Source organism: Cyprinus carpio, chromosome B14 (genome assembly GCF_018340385.1).
Source record: "Cyprinus carpio isolate SPL01 chromosome B14, ASM1834038v1, whole genome shotgun sequence".
NCBI classification, from domain to species: Eukaryota; Metazoa; Chordata; class Actinopteri; order Cypriniformes; family Cyprinidae; genus Cyprinus; species Cyprinus carpio.
Window position 1 is genome coordinate 13,296,050 of NC_056610.1, and position 12,105 is coordinate 13,308,154.

At 35.9% G+C, this 12,105-nt stretch overlaps 1 pseudogene; it reads right to left on the bottom strand.

Moving 5' to 3' along the window:
- Positions 1 to 2,218: 2,218 nt before the first annotated feature.
- On the bottom strand, positions 2,219 to 12,105 carry LOC109102464 (annotated as a pseudogene).

A 12,105-nucleotide genomic window follows, 5' to 3' on the forward strand; every position in this document is an offset into this window, starting at 1 on the left:
TTGCCCACAAAATAATGTTGCTTCACTAAATGTTTAGTTTAGTTTTATATTTTTATATAATTATAGTGCACTCATGATTTTTATAGAATAACTTTTGCTGCTGAATTATCCACTAACCTAGTTTATAATATAATTTTTTTCATAGATTATGATTATATATTTTTTTCATTTGTTATTTTTCATTAAAATTAAGTTGTCTTTATTTAGTAGATTGTGTTTAACACACACAAATGTGATGATCAGGTGAACACACAATAGTATAGAAATTGATTTAACAAAAAAACTGATTTTTAAAAAAAAAAAAAACTGAGTTGGCATTGGATCTGAATTGGCCAATAGTCAGGATCGGATCGGATCTGAAAGTTCTGAAAAAAATGGTATCGTTGCATCCCTACTGACAGAATCAGACAGGTCACGGGACCTTTCAGTGGCCGCTCCTGCCAGCCAGTTGAAGATTGAGCCCCTACTGGGGAGTAAAGTTTAACCGATGTTCACTCTCGTTCACTCTTGTGTGTTCTGTTCATTTTCTCTGTTAGCCTAACCCCTTTTAGGACTTTTGGCTTTCGCAAACTCATGAAAACTACCCCAAGTTTAATTCTACTATTTATAGGACTGTCACAGAGACAGGACGGTTATTTCCACATTGTAATAGAAATATTGTATTTTTTGCATACCATTATATAAAAAATATATTTTTACGGAAATAAGGAAAAAAACTATTGAGCGAAGAAACGATAATTAAGCAGTGTAGCAAAAAGCATAATAAAATATAAAATTAACCAAAAAAAAAAAAAAAAAATGAATTAACAAACATCTAAGGAACAGTTTTGCAAGCCTTGTGGGCTTGCAAAGAATGTGACTCCACAAGCCCCTGCACATCAGATCCAGATTTAGTGCTTGATAGACCAGAATGGGCCATTGTCACAGGGACAATAAGGAGTCTATTCTGTCTCCAGGTAGAGACTTAAGTTGCTTCTTTAGAAGCAAAAGGTAAATCAAGTTTGAGAGAAGGCAGACAGGGTCAAAATTAGATGTCTAAACTTTCAAAAATTGAAAGAAAAGTTATTTATTTTTTTAGAAGTTACATAAAACGTGGACCTTGTTTTCAAAAAGAAAAAATCCTGCCGTTTTATCTTGTTCTTGAATGCATAGCGTTGCCCCCTATTGTTCATTATAATGTCAAGCTCTTTTAAAGCAGGTCAGAGGTCATCTAACTTAGTGTGCCAACATAGGAGAGTCTCAGTTTCTTTAAAGAAACAGGTGTTTGTATAGAAACTCACAGAAGTCGCTGTAAGGTGAAAACCTGTAAAGTTTTAACTAAGGATTGTGAGGTTTAGAGTGAGCTCCTTAATGGGAAGAAAAATTACATTTGCCCTACACTGTGATCACAGTTTCAAATATAATTTTGACAGACTGACAATGTTTTATTACAACGTCTGTTTTAAAAAAAACTAATAGCATAAAGAAAATCAAGACATTTTTTTCTGCAAAACTACTTCCAGTTAACTCCTGTAATGTATATATCCATTGCTTCAGTTTAAGCCCTTACAGATTCCCCAGTGAACTGAGGTTTCCCTCTTGTGGGAGTAAAGGGTCAACATCTCATTTAAACCATTTTGCTATTGTTTTCAATTGTTTCAGTATGGAGGCATTTTTATGTTTATAATTTCAAGACAAAACAAAGAATACACCGAAAATCATTGACCTATAACAATTGATATGAACACTACCATTCAAAAGTTTGGGGTCGGTTTACATTTTTATGCTTTGAAAGAAGTCTCTTATGCTCATCATAGCTGCATTTATGTTATCACATACAGTAAAAACAGCATTATAAAGTAGTATTACAATTTAAGATTATTCCTGTGATTGATTTCTATTGATTTTCAGCAGCAAAAACCCCAGTATTCTTTGTTTACTATTATCAGTATTGAAAACAGATGTGCTGCTTAATATTTTTGTGGAAACCATGATACATTTTTTTGTTATTATTTGATAAAACAGCATATATTTGAAATAGAAATCTTCAGTAAAAACATTTAAACATCTTAATTTTTAAAAACACTGAAATTGCATGTATAACATTGCATATTAAAAAAAATGGTAGAATATATTTTTGAGGTACTTAATGCATCACCACCATCTTGAAGACTTTTAATGGTTAAAAATTACTTTAGTAGAGAGAATTGTGTGTAGAGGCAGACAACAAACTCAAAAGTTGAGTATAAATCTTTTTATTATTTAGATGCAAGTATAATAAACATATTGTACTGTTAGAAGATAAATATTTACAATAGTTGCCTTGCAGTTGTTAGCAGAGAAAGCAGAGTCATTACGCAATCACTGAATGGAAACTAAAACAAAAAAGTACTTCCTTAAACTCATGTTATAACACACAGTACTCTGCTTTGATCTGACAAATTTCCAGGAGGTAATAAATGATTGTCTACTAAAAGAAAAATCAGACAACGTTTATTATCAGCACATGTCAGTGGCCACACAGCACTCCTACACACATCTTGAAGGCTTTAAACAAGAAGACAGCAAAAAAAATAAAATTAAAAATAAAATCAGACATCATTTGCCGAAGAACGAAGCTGTGCTGGTACATTGGTACATGCCCGACCTTCAATAAAGTCAAAGATCACTGGTAAAGGTTTTCTCTCTCTAGGTCTCAGGTCTGGATCACATCTGTCAGAAGAGCTTGTTGAGGGCAAGGTTTCCAAATTTCATTTTCAATCAATCACAGCAAAAGGGCTATTTTAAAAACCCACATTCTGCTTCGGCGTGCACATTTTGAGATATTGATCCCTAAAGTGGAACCGAACAATTAGCTGTTACATTGTGTTAAAGCCAGGGAGGATTTGAAGAAAATCCTGACGGACAAAATATTATTCCACTGTCTCCCGTCACCTATACAGATATAAACAGGGTGAGCTTTACATTCAGGGATGATGGGAAACACCCGGAAACTCATTAATCCATACATTAATGGACATATAGTTTCAGTATGTCACACTGGCAAAGGTTCAATCGCTAATGCAACTGTCTGCAGAGGATGCATTTCTCGAATCGACGCATAGACCCATTTTGATTATGTAAGTGAAGAAGCCTGGAGCTGTAAGTCCAGTCAACTCTGTGATAAAACAATTTGTGTGTGCATTTAAATACATTACATATGTAATTATACTAATGAAAATTTATACCATCACAAATCACACACATGGCTTGGACAAGGAGGTTTTCTCAGACATCAGACTGGATTCAGATTTCTGATGAGTATTCACACTGACTCACTAATCAAAACGCCATTCGATCCAATTAAGCCTTTATTATATTGGAAAGAGAGATGTGATTCATTTATAATCCACCAGTCCTTATGTCACTGTTAATATACATACTGAAAATCCTTTTCTGTCATGTACACCTGCAAAGAATCCCCGTTCATGTATTTTAATGTGATCTCAAAAGAGGAAACTGTGGATATATTCTGGCAAGAAGTCACCCACACAGATGCATCACTCCCATTCGCTTAATAAGAGTCACAAAGAAAGAAAAGAGAGGCGTTATACCATGGAAACTTAAAAATACTCTGCAATTAAAACAAATGGAGAGGAAGCGAAATACACACACACATCCGTTCTTGTAAAAGCCTGTTTATACTAGGCTGTGTTAACAAATGAATGATCTGCAAAGATCGTTTTCCTCGTTAGGTACACTTACTGACTCGGGTTCTACAGGTATGTTGCCATGGCCACCGACCTCTGTAAACTAAAAGCTTTGGAGAGGGAGGTGTTGGCGCTGCGGGGGAGAAGCCGCCACAGAAGGCTTGTCATGCCTGTGAACGAGGATCATTCGAAAAGAGGCTCCAAGAAGCCTTTAACATGACTTTCAGCTACACTCCGAAAAAAGACATCAGAAGAAGATCTGTTTGGCATCTGAGGGATTCTGCTCCATTGGACAATATGGGCATTTAAGCCTGAGAAAAAAAGAGTTTACGACATTGTAAGCAAGGAATATCAGCATCAATACTGAATAAAAGATCAAAATAAATGTATGGAAATTAATAACAATTTATTTTACGGTGACCTTGTTACTATTGTAAACTAACCCAAGCAACTAACCCTAAAGTAAATACATGTAGTTAGTAAATAATATACCTCAGTACTAATTTGTGTAATTACAAGGTAACAATAATTATTAGCCCCTTTCACACAGTAATACAAGTAAATTGCCGTAAAATTACCGGAACAACTTTACCGGTAAATTAAAAAATGTGCTGTTCACACAGTCAACGTCATTCCGTCTTTTTTCCGGAAAAGCACCATTCACAGACTCATTCCAAAATACTGGTAAATTTTGTGACACCTCTAAACAGATGCGCTTGTATTCGTAAACATGGAGGGGTATATGCGATCAGTATTTTTGTTCATGGTTTCATTTTTGTTTCAAACTTTCACATTAATGCAGCTGCATTTGTCACAGAGACATTGTAATAGACGACTACAAACCAAAATACTGAACTATATGCTTCCATCACACGCGCTAGTTTGGGGTTCCTCTGAATTCAAGCTACTGGTTAGAGCTACAGGGTTTGTGGAGTGGCTGGACCCCCGAATAGATTAACAAAAGTCATAATAGGCCCAAGAAATTCTTCCACTACCACTTTGTTTATGATGTTCGTTTATTTTCAGATATTTAAGGCTCAACGTTTTCAGTTTACTGATGACCTGACTCTTTGTCCTCTGAATGCCTTGCTCTCGTTAGTTATTTTATCTAAACATTAATTCAACAATAACATACTGCATCACTAACAGATCCTCTCAGATGACGACAAATTTCTTCATCCGCCCGGATAAGAACAAGTGCTTTAATTTCACTGTCGGTATTTTTGAAAAGATCCTGTTTACACATGATCTCTTTACGGCAATTTACCGGTAATTTTAACCCTTGTTAAATAACCATCAGGCATCAGGTCTGGGGTCTATTTGCTAGCACTGATTAAACTTTAAACGTAATGTAGAATGTGATGCATATGTCAGAGTCTTACTTTCCAGCATTGGTGAGTTTGTTAAGCGCGTCTCTGGATATGACATGCCCACAGATGAGCTTCATGGGTGGATTGCTCTCTGAAGTCTGCTGCCTCAGGATAGGACAGGCAAACACAGAGTGATACCAGCATTTCTTCCCCAGTTCTATTTCAATCTAAACACACACAAACAAACAGCCAGGATGAACAGATTAAGCATTAATGTATTTAAAATGACCACATTTATTAATAATAATAATTAGCAGATAAATCAGCAAATAAAAGTAGGTATCTAGCACCTAGCATCAGACACAGAGCAATTACTCAAGCCAGCTGTAATCAAAATCTTGATTTATTTGCTTTTCAGTGTTTTTAAACCATGAACAGTCTTGAATAGGGAAATTAATAAAAGTGTAATTTATCATTCCTAATTTTGGTAGTTCATTGGTTTACATTTGACAAATGAAAATCACTTTATTTTCCATATCTTCGCTGGTCTTGAATTATGAAAGTTCAGCTATAAAAGCACCTTGTGTTAGCTAAATAAAGGTTGAAAACATGTTATAGAAATAATTCAGTTTATTTTGTTGCGTAATTAATTATTTGTGTTTCATAATTATCAGAGTTTAAAAAAACAGAACCACCAAACTATTAGCATCAGTAAATGTTCTTCTAGTAAGTGAATGGTGCATCCCTAATTATAACAAATGTAAAAACAATTCATGTGATTTCAACAAAACCTTTGAAATGTTTCAAACCTTCAGAAAAAGGAATATCATTGAACGAAAGCATTAAAGGGAAAGAAAGAGACCTACTGGCAGCTCATCCTTATGCGTCCAAACACCACTGCACTGTCTCTGTTCAATAACCTGTTTGATGTTCATGAGCACAGGCAGCGCCATACAGCCAGACGCAAAACTGATGGAGGATTCAGTAATAAAACATCAATCATTCGTCATTCATTCAATACAAATTTCCAAACATGCAAGTCTAAAACAGAGTAGGTCTGTAAATTGATTAATTTAAATCTAATTAACTAATATGATATCCCAAATAACAAAATAATGTTCTTTTTAGCAATTTCATATGACTCCTTTAAAAGCTGAAAACAGAAATGTTCAATAATTGCAATAATTTTCCAATATGACTGCTTTTTACTGTACTTTTAATTAAATAAATCCCATCTTAGCAAGACAAGAGGCTTTTTTCAAAATCTTACCCCAAAGTTATTAACGGTACATTATGCCGACGAATAAAGCACTGAATAGACATTGCAAAAAGTGGCATTTCAAGTCAAAACTTTGTAATATTTGAATTTTAAAAGCATGCCTTGAGACTCCTGTGTTTTATTCCTTTCCAGTGATCACCATGTAAAACTTGCATAAAACTTAAAGACATTAATGAATTTAGTAGTTCCTAAATTAGTCCTACCATCTATTAAATTATTGGTTATGGACCATATTGCAAATCCTACAGGATCAGTAGAAATCTTAGGACTTTTAAAAGCAGACTGTAGCAGAGCTTTTTTCAGACCTGACACTGAGTGGGGACTCCACAGAGAGTCCAAGAAGAGAGCAAGCATCTCGTGTGAAGATGTTACAGATCTCTGCCCACTGATCTGTCTCCAGCAGACTGCGGTACGGAGAGTTCTCGATCCCGTGGCGGAGGTACACTAGACTACCCATTAAGATCTGAATATCTAGTGAGCACACACAAACAATCATAAGATCACCACACAATACATTAATAAAAACATAATCAAGTAATGTAAAACAAAAAAAAATAATTGCATCAGTGATGTTATTGGTAAAACAGCCTCAATGGTGCTTCAGTTCCACCCATGTGTTCACAAAACTAAAGCCTAGTTGTGGAGTCAAGCCTAGTCATGAATTCTGGACTGAACCTTTCCTCACCTCTCTGATGCTGCGAGGCAAATGGTTGGAAATGCCGTGCGTACTGTAAAGCTTCCATGATGTTTGCCGATGCCCGCCGTTGAGCAGGGCTGATGAACATAGAGTCTGTGGAGCTTGAAAGCGAAGGGTGCGGTTTTAGATCAAGCAGCCGACTGAAATTTTGTCACTATGTTTAAAGAATCAAAAAACCAAAAAACAACCAAACAAACAGCTACAAAAAAAAACATTAAATCTACAAACAACAAAAGAAAGGCCACACACCAATAACATTCATGGCCTAAATGTCGTTATAGATATCTGTTTAAAGACTGAGAGGATGTGGATAGATACACCATCCAAAGGTTTAGAGTCTTATTATCAGTTTAAAACTCATTAGTTCATTATTACAGAAATCTTTTGTGACATTATAAATGTCGTTATAGATATCTGTCACTTTTGATTGATTTAATGTGTCCTAGCTAAATGAAAGTATTAATTTCTTTAAAAAAAAAAAATTAAATAAATAAAAGCGATACATATAAGCGATCAGGGAAAGTTAGTAGAAAAGCAAAAGGATTTGAAACATACTCTAAAGCGGGTCTATGATACTGTGGTTCTTTAAAGAGCTCTAGAATGCGGTTGAGCTCCAGGAATGGCTGCTTCATGCTCATGTCGATTACTACACCAGACTCCTGTCAAGTCAGATTGAAACACTATATGTTAGTGCTGGGGTCAAATTGTCAACAAAATACAAGAGCTGAAAAACACACAAGAGCACATAAATATGAATCACAACCATTTTTACAGAAATACACACTCATATTTACAGTATTTATTAATAATACAAAAGAAAATCCTACCTGACAGAGATCCTCTGCAACACTCAACATCTCTCTTTTTCCCAGAAAAAAAAGATGTTCTATCCGATGGTTTCACTGAGGTACTGCTGGGCCTCTCTGGAGAGACCAGACGCATTCTCAGCTACAACCGCACTCACCTCCGCATCAAAATTCTGTGTAAGAGAACAGCATTTAAAATAAACATATTAAACATAAAACTTTGAGGTGATTGATTTCAAATCTGAAGTCAAATTTTATCATCAAACAGGTGCACATTTTCACTTTTAACACACAGAAAATGTATAACGCAACTGTAAACTACCAGGAAAAGAGGAAGAACGGGATTGAAGATTTATAATAAGATATTTATTCAGACAAACATAATATATTTTATCTTTCATTAGCAGAGGCGGACAGTAGTCAAGTATTTTTCCTACCCTCTGAAGGAAAAGTACTTTTGAATCACCAGTGTCATGTAATATTCAGTGTCTTTCTCTGTAGGAAAACTTTAATGTCAAAAGCAGAATCTTGTACTTTTTTACTGCACTAAACGTTTCACTATTAAAAAATCATTTAATCTTTAATTACTATTAGAAAAATCTATTAACTTTCTTACCCATTTGCTCAAGGTAAAAAGTAAATTCAAAGATTTTACTGAGTACAAGAAAAGCAGTACGTACTACAATTGTGCATTTAGTATTTTATAAGTATTAAAGGTAAAAAAAAAAAAAAAAAAAAAAAAAATAAACCTTCAATTGTATGAAATGTTAGTGCTAGTACAAAAAATAAGGACATTATGCTTGGGAATGTTGTGATAAGTAAGTGTTTTTCAAAGGAAAAAACACTCTGGTGATGATACACCAACAATCCGTGGGATATTTACTTGGACGGTAAAGTAACCGGAAATATCTTTCAATACTGTACCAGCCTCTGGTCATTTAAATTTAATGTAAAAAAAAAAATACATATCAAAAATTCAAAACACATATCATAAAAAAACCCACAAATATAGAAATCCTGACAAATATAAAATTCCATTTAATAGACTGATCCCTGTTTAATACGTGATAAATTAAAACAATAAGATTGCATAATTATAACTCCTGTCAATTGCTTTCCCCACTTTGACAACACTGCCATGGATGTCTTTGTGAACTGGACCCCGAGCAAGCATCTGCACCGGTTTCTTTGATTTCCGTTGCCAGCACTGGGCCATTGTTTGATGTATAGCAACTGACCAAATTACTGCTTCTTGACCTGACCTAGAGTTTGAAACGGACAGTATGACTGCAAATATAACAAACTCGCTCCCGGTGAACTCTCTGATAAAAACAGACAATTACAGTATTGTTTTCAAACAGAATAGCAGTACAATGTGACTAAACCAGAACAATCAATGTTGTTCGTATATTTTTTTATTTGCTACGTGGCAAACAAGTTTACCAGTAAGGTTCAGTAGATTCTAAGAAAACAAATGAGACCAAACGCATTCTGAGATCGCACACCACGCTCTTAAGGCTGTGCAATTGGGACAAATTAGCTTGAATAGTTGAAAGGGGTTGTCGTTATTTGTGGTCAAAAAAAAATAGCAGTGTGAATTCCAAATCACTTGACGCGTCATCAAATTTTGTGAAAGAGAAAACAGGTCTGTGCAATCAGGGATTGGCCAACTATTAAGGATCCGAAGCAAACACTGTTGGAACATGCACTTGAAAAGCTTGAGGGAAAATGGCGTCGTCAAGAACATTGTTTCAGCTTAAGAACAGCGACTTGCATTTAACGACTGAGGTCATGAATTTTGAGAAGACACATGGAAAGAAAAGGAGGCCCCTATTAAAAGTGGTGCAAAAATTGTTGAACATAGCATTTGAAGCTGAGAATTGGTCGTTCAAGACATTGTTCGAAGAACAGCGTCTTTGATCCTTAAAAAGTTGGATTAGAGCGGGGAAAACCTAGAGAGAGGTGCAAAAAATTATAGGCTTTCAGCTAAATGATCTCCAGGGCGGGGAACGGGGAGCAAAACAAGGACGTGGAAGAAAACTGACGGACAACCATCAAAATGGATAGGTAAGAATAAACCAGAAGGGGCAGAAGGCTCCGCCAATGATTACCTCCATGGATGATAAAAGACAGTCTCTGGAGTTACCTTGTGAGTACTGTGACAGTTTAGCCGAAGACGTCTAGTGTGAAGCAAATCTATGTTCCATAGAATCCACCGCAAAGTCCCTGGGGTGATAAAAAAGGCTAATGTGCAGAATGAGGTTTTACAATTTGCCATAAGAACACATCAACTGGCCTAAAGAGGAATGGAGGAAAACATTTTGGTGGACTGATCGAGAGTAAAATTGTTCTTTTTGGGTCCAAGGGCCACAGGGCAGTTTGTGGGAGACGAGCCCACCAACTGACTCGAATTCAAGCCACAGTACACAGGAAAGAAAGTGAAGCATGGACGGTAGAAAAGCAGCATATAGGGAATGTTCTACTACTTACTGTGTTGGTGGGCCTAATTTATCGCATACCAGGGGATCAGGCGCATCAGTTGGCATATGTATAAAATACTTGCAGAGGGGCATGTTGCCCTATGCTGAAGAGCGAACATTGCCCTTGAAATGGTTGTTTCAACAAGACAATGACCCAAAAAACCACACTAGTAACCACACGTAGCAAAGTCTTGGTTCCAAACCAACAAACCCCAAGCACGTTATGGGAGTTGCTCGTGGCAGCCAATCTCCAGACCTTAACCCAAAATTGAGACACTTCGTGGCGTTGGGTGATATCAAAAATGCTGTTTCTGAAGCAAAAACCCAAGAAAATGTGAATGGAATTGTGGAATGTTTGTAAAGAAATCATGGAGTGGAATAACAGCTGAGAGGTGCCACAAATTGGTTGACCTCCTGCCACACAGGAGTCAAGCACAGTTTTAAAAAAACGTTGGTCATTAACAACTAAATAGTAGTTTTTGTTCACAGGGATTGATAATCCAAGAAGAAAAAAAAAAAATGTTTGAACAAAATAGTTTTGGTTTGTACAGTCAAAGGTAGACACACATTTTTTTTGTACAACACACCCCTTACAAATAATTGCCCAGTTGTGCAAGCATCAAGATTGCGTTGTGGGCACTATCTATTTTTTTGAAACACACGCCCTTTCAAACGAATTGCCCAATTGCACAGCCTTAAGAGCGTGCTATCATGAATGCTGGGTCTTGTTTGTTTCTGAGATCTACTGAACCTACTGGTAACTTGTTTGCCACGTAGCAATAAAAAATATACTAAAAACCTTGATTATTCTGGTTAGTCACATTGTACTGCTATTATTTTGAACAATACTGTATGCTACTGTGACTCATCTCTGTAACAGAGTTATGCTTATATAACCATCTACAAATCTAACGTGTGGGCTAGAGGTTATACAGCTAAATGCAGTTTTTCCTGTGTTTTTGTATGTTTGTTTGCACTGCAGGCTATATTATGCCGGCATCTAAAGTAACACACCTATTGTGGAAAAAACCAAACAACACTGAATTGGCTTTTTTCAAAGCTTTAAAAGCACTTGGTTGACTTCCTCCTCCTCCTCCTCCTCTTTAGACTTGTTTTCATGCACAAGCACTGACTTATGAATCACTCACACAAGCTGATAACATGGAAAAAAAATTAAATGCAACTTTTTCATCTCAAAATTCTGACTTTTGTTCTTACAATTGCGTGTTTATATCTCACACTTCTGACTGCTCACAATTATAATTATATAGACATAAATTCCAAATTCTGAGAAGAAAAGTCTGAAATGTGATATATAACCTTCCAATTTTGATAAAAACAAAATTGTAAGATATAAACTAAGAATTGAAAAAAGTCAGATAAAGTTAGACACAGTTGCAAAAATCAGATAAAGTGAGATAATTCTTATTATAATTCTTAATTTTTATTCTATGGCAGAAACACGATTTCCATATTGTCCAGTTTCTACGTTATACTTATAGACTTACATACAGTAGTCGGCCATGTGGCCATTACAGATTAACATCATGGCTGATTTATTGCCTAAGGTATAGAAACCAAACTACTAGATGATCGTATTGCACCAAAGCCCAAAATTTGGTGTTCAAGTGGATTCTAAGCTCACCATAGGCAACCAATCGACTTCTTAACTCACAGACGTTCCTCAGAAGATCATCCAGCCTTTCCTCTGACTGATGTCCATATGTGACAAACCTGTGTAGCACCTTCTCGAGCTCTCGTTCCACACAAGCACACTGCTCCATCAGCACAGTGTTACAGCTTTCACACACACACAAACACACACGCACGCACACACACACACACACGCGCACACACACACTCAC